The sequence below is a fragment of the Triticum aestivum genome, chromosome 7B, assembly GCF_018294505.1.
Source record: "Triticum aestivum cultivar Chinese Spring chromosome 7B, IWGSC CS RefSeq v2.1, whole genome shotgun sequence".
NCBI classification, from domain to species: domain Eukaryota; kingdom Viridiplantae; phylum Streptophyta; class Magnoliopsida; order Poales; family Poaceae; genus Triticum; species Triticum aestivum.
This window is the reverse complement of record NC_057813.1, coordinates 592,311,143-592,319,879: the sequence shown is the minus strand read 5'-3', so window position 1 is coordinate 592,319,879 and position 8,737 is coordinate 592,311,143.

Genomic DNA, 8,737 nt, shown 5'->3' with positions numbered 1-8,737 from the left:
TTCTGGAAATTAATTTTCAGCCCAGACATTAGCTCAAACATATATAGAAGTAATTTCAGATTCAGGGCCTTTTCCGGGTCATGCTCGATGCATAGCACCGTATCATCTGCATACTGCAGGATAGCCACACCATTTTCCACTAGTTCAGGTGCTAAGCTAGTTATCAACCCATGTTTTTGTGCTTGAAACACCATTTTACACAGGCATTCGGCTGCTACAATGAATAGGAACGGGGAGATAGAATCTCCTTGCCTCACTCCTTTGAAGCTCTGGAAATACGGCCCCACCGTGTTATTCAACTTAACATTGACTGTTCCATTTTGGATGCTTTTCCTCATCCATCCACACCAAGTACTACCAAAACCTCTATCTTCTAAGCTTTTCATAAAAAAATCCCAGTTCACCTTGTCATAAGCTTTTTCGAAATCTAACTTAATGACAATCCCCACTCTCTTCCTAGTATGAGTATAGTGTAGCATCTCATGAAGAGACACAATTCCATCCATAATATGTTTATTTTTTATAAAAGCATTCTGATGTTTACTAAACAGCGCATCAGCAAAAGGGGATGCTCTACTGTCAAGCACTTTGGTGATCAATTTGTAAGGACTCCTAAGTAGGCAAATTGGCCTGAATGGTTGTATCTTATTAGCTCCATTGATCTTAGGAAGCAGGGTGGTAATGCCATAGTTCAACCTATACACATCCAACCTCCCGTGATAAAAGGCCAGAAATAATCCCATTATATCTTTTTTGACTATCTTCCAGCAATGCTGATAAAATTCAGCAGGTATGTTATCAGGTCCAAGGGCTCTATTACTATTCATTGAAAACAGGGCTGTCTTGACCTCCTCCTCAGAGAACGGTCTGGTCGAGCTGACGCACGTGTTCGGGACGGGCGGCTTCGGCGTCATCATCCAGGCGCGCCACAGTGCCACAGCGGTGCCGGTAGGATGAAGAGTGCAGCATCGTCCATCGGGACATCAAGCCCGGGAACGTCCTCGTCGGCGGAGAGGGCGTGGTGAAGATATGCCATATGCGACCTCGGGTTGTCCATGGCGAGCGCGACGCCGCTGTGCGGCCAGGCTGGCATGCGCTGGCACATGGCTACCGATATGCTCGTGGTCGCCTGGTCGCTCGGCTGCGTCATGGCGGAGCTGCTCTCCGGGATAAAGCGTAGGTCGATGCCGCCTCCACCCCGTCTCACCATCCAATCCTATTTTGCCACCCCGTCTTGCCGTCCAGCCACTCAAGACCGCCATCGTCTGGAGCTCATTTATCTTTTGTTGGTAAAGTTCAAGCTTATAGATTCAGGGTAGCTTAACTGTCAAATTTGTTTCAGATTCGAAGATACTGTACTCCTCAAAATAAGATTCACAGAAATGTTTTATATTTGCTTTGCCTTTTGGCATAGAAATGTGATTTCTGCTGAGAACATTTTTTTTAAAGATATTTCTGCTAAAAACATTAATCTGTATTGCTATAGTGTAAATTCAGATGTCTAGCCTTGAGCTTGGAGTAGAAAATCTACTTCAAAAATTCAGTACTGGCACTACAAAAAAAATTCACTTCCGTGATGATACGTGTTTGTCACAGTAGGTCGCGTTTTTTGTCATGCATGTACATCCATGACAAATTTATGACAGAATCAAGATAGTCATACCTGTGCTGTCATAGAAGTGTTCCATGACATTACCAAAATTATCATCACGGAAGTGTCCACTTCCATGACGATAAATCACGCGTCACAAAAGTGCTTTCGTCAAGGGTGACCGACACGTGGCATCCACCGTAATGGAATGCCGTTAAGCTATCGCGTCGGGTTTTGGATCCGATAACCCGTTAACAGCCCCGACCAATGGGGATTTTCCACGTGTAAAATCATCATTGGCTAGAGGAAACACGTGTCGGCTCACCGTTGGGACAGATGTCATCCACTCATTGGACGGAAGACACGTATGGACGTCGACACGTGGCACGGCCCAACAGAGGCCCATTCCTGTGAAAAGGCCGGCCCAGTAAAAATTAGCAGGCCAGCCCATATAAGGCCTACTTGTGTCAGGTCCATTTAAGCCCACGACCCATACGAGATGAGCCAATTCGGCCCGTCAACAGCCCGTTAAAGATTTGACACCATTGCAGCCCATCGTCAGTTCGAGCCCATTAACAGCCCGCTATATATCTGGGCTCAATATCGGCCCGATGAGATTTCGGCCTGTTAACGGCCTGTTTAATGGATGGGCCAATTTTCAGGATGTACATCTTTCGGCCTTTTAGTGACCCATTTAAATGTTGGGCTTGTTTCCGGCCCGGTGTGTCTTTCAGCCTGTTGACGGCCCATAAATCTGATGGGCCATTTGTTGTTAGACCCGAGTTTCGACCTTTTAGCGGCCCATTTAAGTGTTGGGCCAATTTTCTGGCCCGGTGTCACTTTCAGCCTGTTGACGGCCCATAAATTAGTTGGGCCATTTTTAGTCGGACCTGAGTTTTGGCCTTTTAGCGACCCATTTAAGTGTTGGGCCAATTCCCGGCCCTGTGTGACTTTCGGCCTGTTAACGGACCATAAATGAGTTGGGCCATTTGTAGTCGGACCTCAGTTTTGGCCCTTTAACGACCCATGCCCTTCATGGTCCAATACCAGCCCGGTTTCTCTTTCGGCCTGCTAAAGGCCCACAACACAGTTGGGCCATTTACAATACAACCTGACTTTCGGCCTCTTAGTAGCCCATGGTCTTCATGGTCCTGTACAAGCCCGCTGTCTCTTTTGGCCTGCTAAAGGCCTAGTATAGTTGGGCCATATGTAGCCCAAACTTAGTAACAGCCTGTTAACGGCCCATGAAATAAACTAGGCCACCTGTTGCCCGCTTCGATGTCGGCCTGTTAAGGACCCGGGAGGTAAGAGGGCCGACCATTAACTTTCGGCCTAATAACGGCCCATTAACTTAATGGGCCCACTAAAGTTCGTACATGTCTTTAGGCCAAATTAGATAATTTGAGCCCATTACGACGAGCAATTATGCACAGGACCAAAACCGATCACGCAAAGGTACGACATACAGGGAAGAACGTTGCACATCCAGCATATATTACAGGAAATTACATCCACTGGGCAATCAAAGATTGATGCCAGTGCAAATAAATGAGCAGAACCTAACCATCTACAACGTCACAATCTGCAACCTCAGCATAGATGACGCCCATAAGCATGTGGGCAAGTTCTTTCTACTTTGCTACACTGTCTCTGAAAACATTGATCAGTTGTTGTGTTGTATGACTCTGCACCTCTGATTCATCCACCATTTTCATCATTGCTTCAGCCATTAATTGGTTCACAAACATACATTTATTTCGTTGCATTCGAGACAGAGGATACTGAACAGATTCAGATGGCGATTTTGGCAGGCTTGTATTATTGATAGTGGAGAGTGTCTCCACCACTGCATCATAACATAAATTAGGACGGGAACCAAACAGATTAATCATGAGTTATTGCCATATTACCTGGCCTAGATTTACTGGAAAGAAACAATGGGGTTGCCTTGCTGTTTTCAGAGTTTGTCTTCTTACCTTCAGCAGCCTGCACAAAATTAACACACTAGCATTGCTATCATTGGCCAAGTCAGATAATAGGAAAGCAACATTGACACAACGAATCGTTTGGGCAAGTAGCCTGCACCAAATTAACACAATATGGCACAGCTATCATCAGCCAGCTAAGTTAGTACGAAAGCAACATTGACACAATGAATGAATGGGCAACCAGAGAAGCACTACAATTCAGTAATGTGCGTGATATGAGATAGTACATTCATGCATCTCAGTATGCAAAACTACCAGGCAGTTTTCCTTAAAAAAAATCAACATTGGCACCTTTAACATTTTGCTACAACCCATTTTAGATCAGATAAAGGTTAGATTCATGCCGATTAACAAAATACATGTTGATGTAAAAATATAGTGATATACAATAGGTACTTACATCAGCATTGGAGCACAGAGAATTCCCGCAAGATATTTTCCTTGAATACGATCCCAATGGAGGAAGTCTTCTATCGTTTAACCTTATTTTCTAAAAGAGAGATGGGTAAGAAATGTGTAGAAAATATGATCAGAATGCTATAAAATTTCATGATGCGAGGATATGCACACGCTTCTTAGAATGGAGTTGATATTCTTTTGCTGGACTGGAACGGACTAGTTCTTTGGTCACCGGAATCTGCTTATTATCAGTGGGAGTTGGGTTTATCTGTGCTGGAGTAGTATCTATGAAAAATGGAGTTGGTTTATTATCTCCTGGCGTTTGGATCTTTTGCAAAGACCTGGTTTGTAACCCTTCAGATTCTAACAGAGCCGTCTTCCCCTTGCATGCCTTATATAGAAGAATGGTGATTCAGTTATAAAACATGCTACAGCAGAGATGGAATAGGTACTGAAGAATAGAAATGCATGACATATTGACATGTATTCCCTCCATCTCGAAATAAATGGACGGGTCTAGGCGTATTTCAGTTCTAGATACATCCAGTTTTATCCATTTCTACAACATTTAATCCGGATGGAGGGAGTATGATGTAAGAGCTAGGGATACGACAGGACAACACAGTAAAAAAACACTGAAAACCCCATTGCAGAACCAAAGTATTCAAACCCACTGATATGAGATAGTACACTCATGCAGCTCTGGATGCAAAACTACCAGGCAATTTTCCTTACAAAAATCAACATTGTGGCCTTTAGTCATACATTTTGCTACAACTAAATTTAGATCAGATAAAGGTTGGATTCATGCCGATTAACAAAATACATGCTGATGTAAAAATATAGTGATATACAACAGGTACTTACATCTACATTGGTGCACAGAGAATCCCTGCAAGAATCTTTCCTCATAAACGATACCATTGCAGAAATTCTTCTATCTGTTAAGCTTATTTTCTAAAAGAGAGATGGGTAAGAATATGTAGAAAATATGATCAACATGCTATAAAATTTCATGATGCAAGGATACACACACGCTTCTTAGAATTGAGTTGACATATTTTTGCTCGACTGGAGCGGACAAGTTCTTTGACCACTGGAATCTGCTTATTATCAGTAGGAGTTGGGTTTCTCTGTGCTGGAGCAGTATCTATAAAAACTGGAGTTGGTTTATTATCTCCTGGCGTTTGGATCTTTTGCAAAGGCCTTGTTTGTAACTCTTCAGATTCTAACATAGTCGTCTTCCCCTTGCATGCCTTGTATAGAAGAATAGTGCTTTAATTATAAAACATGCGACAGCAGAGAGATGGAATAGGTACTGAAGAATAGAAAGGCATGACATATTGACATGTATTCCCTCCATCCGGAAAAAAATGGATGGGTCTAGGCGTATTTCAGTTCTAGATACATCCTTTTTATCCATTTTGGCAACATGTAATCCGGAGGGAGGGAATATGGTGTAAGAGCTAGGGATACGACAGGACAACACAGCAAAAAAAACTAGTTGAATGTAAAACTATATGCTAGCGGAATACGTACAGAAATGACCAAGGGAACATACACGTGTATGATTGGGAAAATAAGATGGCATTGCAACAGAGCACTAGAACAACACTTCAATGTAAAAAAACATGGTATGGCAGACAGATGAAGTACATACTGATCAATAACAATGCATAAGATATTCAGAAGCATGATGTCCAAATTAAGCAGATGGCATTGCGATAGAGTAGAATAACAATACTTGAATTTGAAAACATGTTATCATGAATGGAATAGGTACTGAAAAACAGGAAGGCATGACATATTTACATGCATGATCAGCACGCTAAGCACATGGCATTGCAATAGAGTAGATACACTCCAGGACATTATATGCATGTTGTACCCATATCACAGGCCAAGTTAGAGCAAGGATCTTGTGGGGTGAAGAGGATTCATCATCTTTCTGCCAGTCTTCTAAAGAACTGCCTTTACATGTTCCATCATATTGGGTATCATTGACATCAAGTTTATTGGCCTTTACATTGCTCCGTGAGGTTCTTGTGGATATATTAGTGTGTGCGATTATATCTGACATGCATGGAAGACAACTAGTAGTTAGATTTATGTAAATGAGTGCCTGTAGGAGACGACATAAATAGTAGGACTGGGGTTAACTAGCAGCAACAGGTCTCATAAACTAAAGGGAGAACACAGATGAAAGCTACAGAATATGTATCGTTTGTACTCGAGATTAACTAGATGGCACACAAAAGTATTAAAGAACAACATAGGTAATACTAGAAGTGGTATAATACTATAATCACCAGCCTGTGGGATAGAATTGGCTGATGGATGATAACTATGGAACATCGTTACCTATAGAACAAGTATCTTAGCTGAACTATGGAACAGCATGAACTCCTGAACAAGACCCGTAAGAGATCAGCATGAATATATAGTGAAATGTGATGATCTATTTTCCGTGCTTAGATGAGTAACAAAGCCATAAATGTTGCACACAAGTAAGATGAGGGTACAACCTATCTGGCTTCCATCCATAGGAGTGAGCATCATGTGCTGACTTGTCGATGGCCCTGCAGTTGTTGTGGTTGTCCATGTCGGGCACGCGCATCCGATGCAGGGAACTGTTCAGTGGGGACTGTAGCTCCCTTCTGGTGTATGCTTCCCTTGTTGGAGCAGCTGCGGTGAGTCGGAAGACAGTGTGTCTGAAGAAGAAGATAACGCATAAAGTTAAGAACGACATATATCTTTGATCCGAAGAAATACACTAAGAGATCAACAGCAAGGTACGAGAGTGGTCACACGTCTGTTGAATGAAGACTAAATTGGGGTCACACGATTTTATTTTATTTTGGTACTGTCCGATCTACGCCGGATGGCTTGATGGCCGTCTTGTGCCTCCCGGCTGACACTGTTCAGAATCTTCCCCGAAGAGCCAGCGACCAACGGCAGAGCAGCCTGTCTCCGCCACCCGTGTCCCCGTCCAAAACCCCGCTCCCCGCCCCGCCGCACTGCCGTGGTTGCGCCGCCCCCGGGCCAATCCACAAAGACTCCCCGTCATCCAGATCCGACGGCGGCAGTACCTTCAACTCACGCAACTCTAAAAGATAGCCATCTAAGCGCTCCTTCCACGGCGAACTTGCGGCCCCGCACCCTTACGTCAGACACCAGCCAACCGACAGCCTAGGAGCTCCGCTGCCTCGAGGGGTGCTGCTTCCCATTGGGAATTGATTGGCCCAGAATAAAAATTCAGACAACTGACGCCTAAATCAAGTGATTTCAGATGAGGGTGCGACCTATCTGGCTGCATGGTGAAGTAGGCAGGTCCAGCTGCCGAGTCAGTGAGGCCGACGCGGTTGGGGTGGTGACCGGCGGTAGGGAAAGAGCAATGTCACGACGGTCGACGGCTATGCGGAAGCAGCGCCAGGACTCTGGACGGATCCGAAGTTGGAGCCGCTCCAGCGCCGTGAACAATAGCGGGGGTGAATCGGCTCCGGTACGGTTCACGCAGCCATCGTCGAGGCAGCACCAGCAGCACGGAGTAAGAGGCACACGGCCCAGTGCACGATGGCAATTGGACAGCATCTCCGGCATTAGGGAGGAGGGCGGCTATGAAATTGGTGCGGTGGGGGCACCATGGAGGTGGGGCTGAGGTTTCGCGGCTCGGGAGAAGGGAGCTTCCCGGGGATAAGGTGATTTGGCACCCACGAGGTATGAATGGGGGCGGGCGGGGGGAAATTGGGAGGGGAGTGGAACCATGTCTTACGGACGCATTTGTCTGAAATGTGAGGGGGAGTTACAGTTCTACCCTTGCCTATAGGCTTCTCGGCTTGGGTCTGTGTACTGAGGGTCGAGGATAGTAGAGTAACTTTGCTTCTCCCCAAATAGTGGGCGGGAGCGATTTCGGGCGAGGCGGGCGTGTTTTGAACTATAGTGGGCGCGAGCGAATTCGAGCGAGGAGAGCATGTTTTGAAATAGTGGGCGCGAGCTATTTCGGGCGAGGAGAGCGTGTTTTGCCGACCATGGTTTATGAATTATTCGGCACATGTCATTTCGGCCGAGGAGAAGGCGCGCTTGGATGAAGTTACGAACCTACCCTCGATGTACAACGGGCCAATTGATGCGTGTCCCACATAGGACGGTAATTTCGCGTCTCCCATTTATTTGCTCGGGCGAATTCCACCGAGCAGAGAGGATGTTTAACGGTTCGTTCAAATTTTGGGAGAACGAGCATCCACGTCTACCTTACCAAGTCGATTCGAATCAAATTTTGAAATATTAGCTTGCCACTTCTTTTTTAGATGGAGAGATGATGCTCGGGAGTAATGTGTTTTTACATGCTCGTTGCTAGCGATTTACTATATGACAAATAGTTGACCCACTCAAAAACGCGAATCAAACCCAAAATGAAATATCTCGATTCAATGAACTAGCTCGTTCAGTAGGTCAAAATAGTGAACTAAATCCAAAATTGAACACCTCAATCGAGTAGCATGTGGTACAGTATTATAGTACTCCATGAACATGTTGAAAGTCAAATTAATGAACTTGTTTGATATACGCATATATCCTTTCATGTGTGGATTGCAGACAACATGGTCTCCAATTTAAATATTTGAATGCAAGTTTATATCAGTCTTTGATGCATAAAACGCGACCTCCCCCTCTCCCGGACTCCTGTTCTCTCTCTCTCTCTCTCTCTCTCTCTCTCACACACACACACACTCTCTCACCGACAATCTTCAATTCTGTC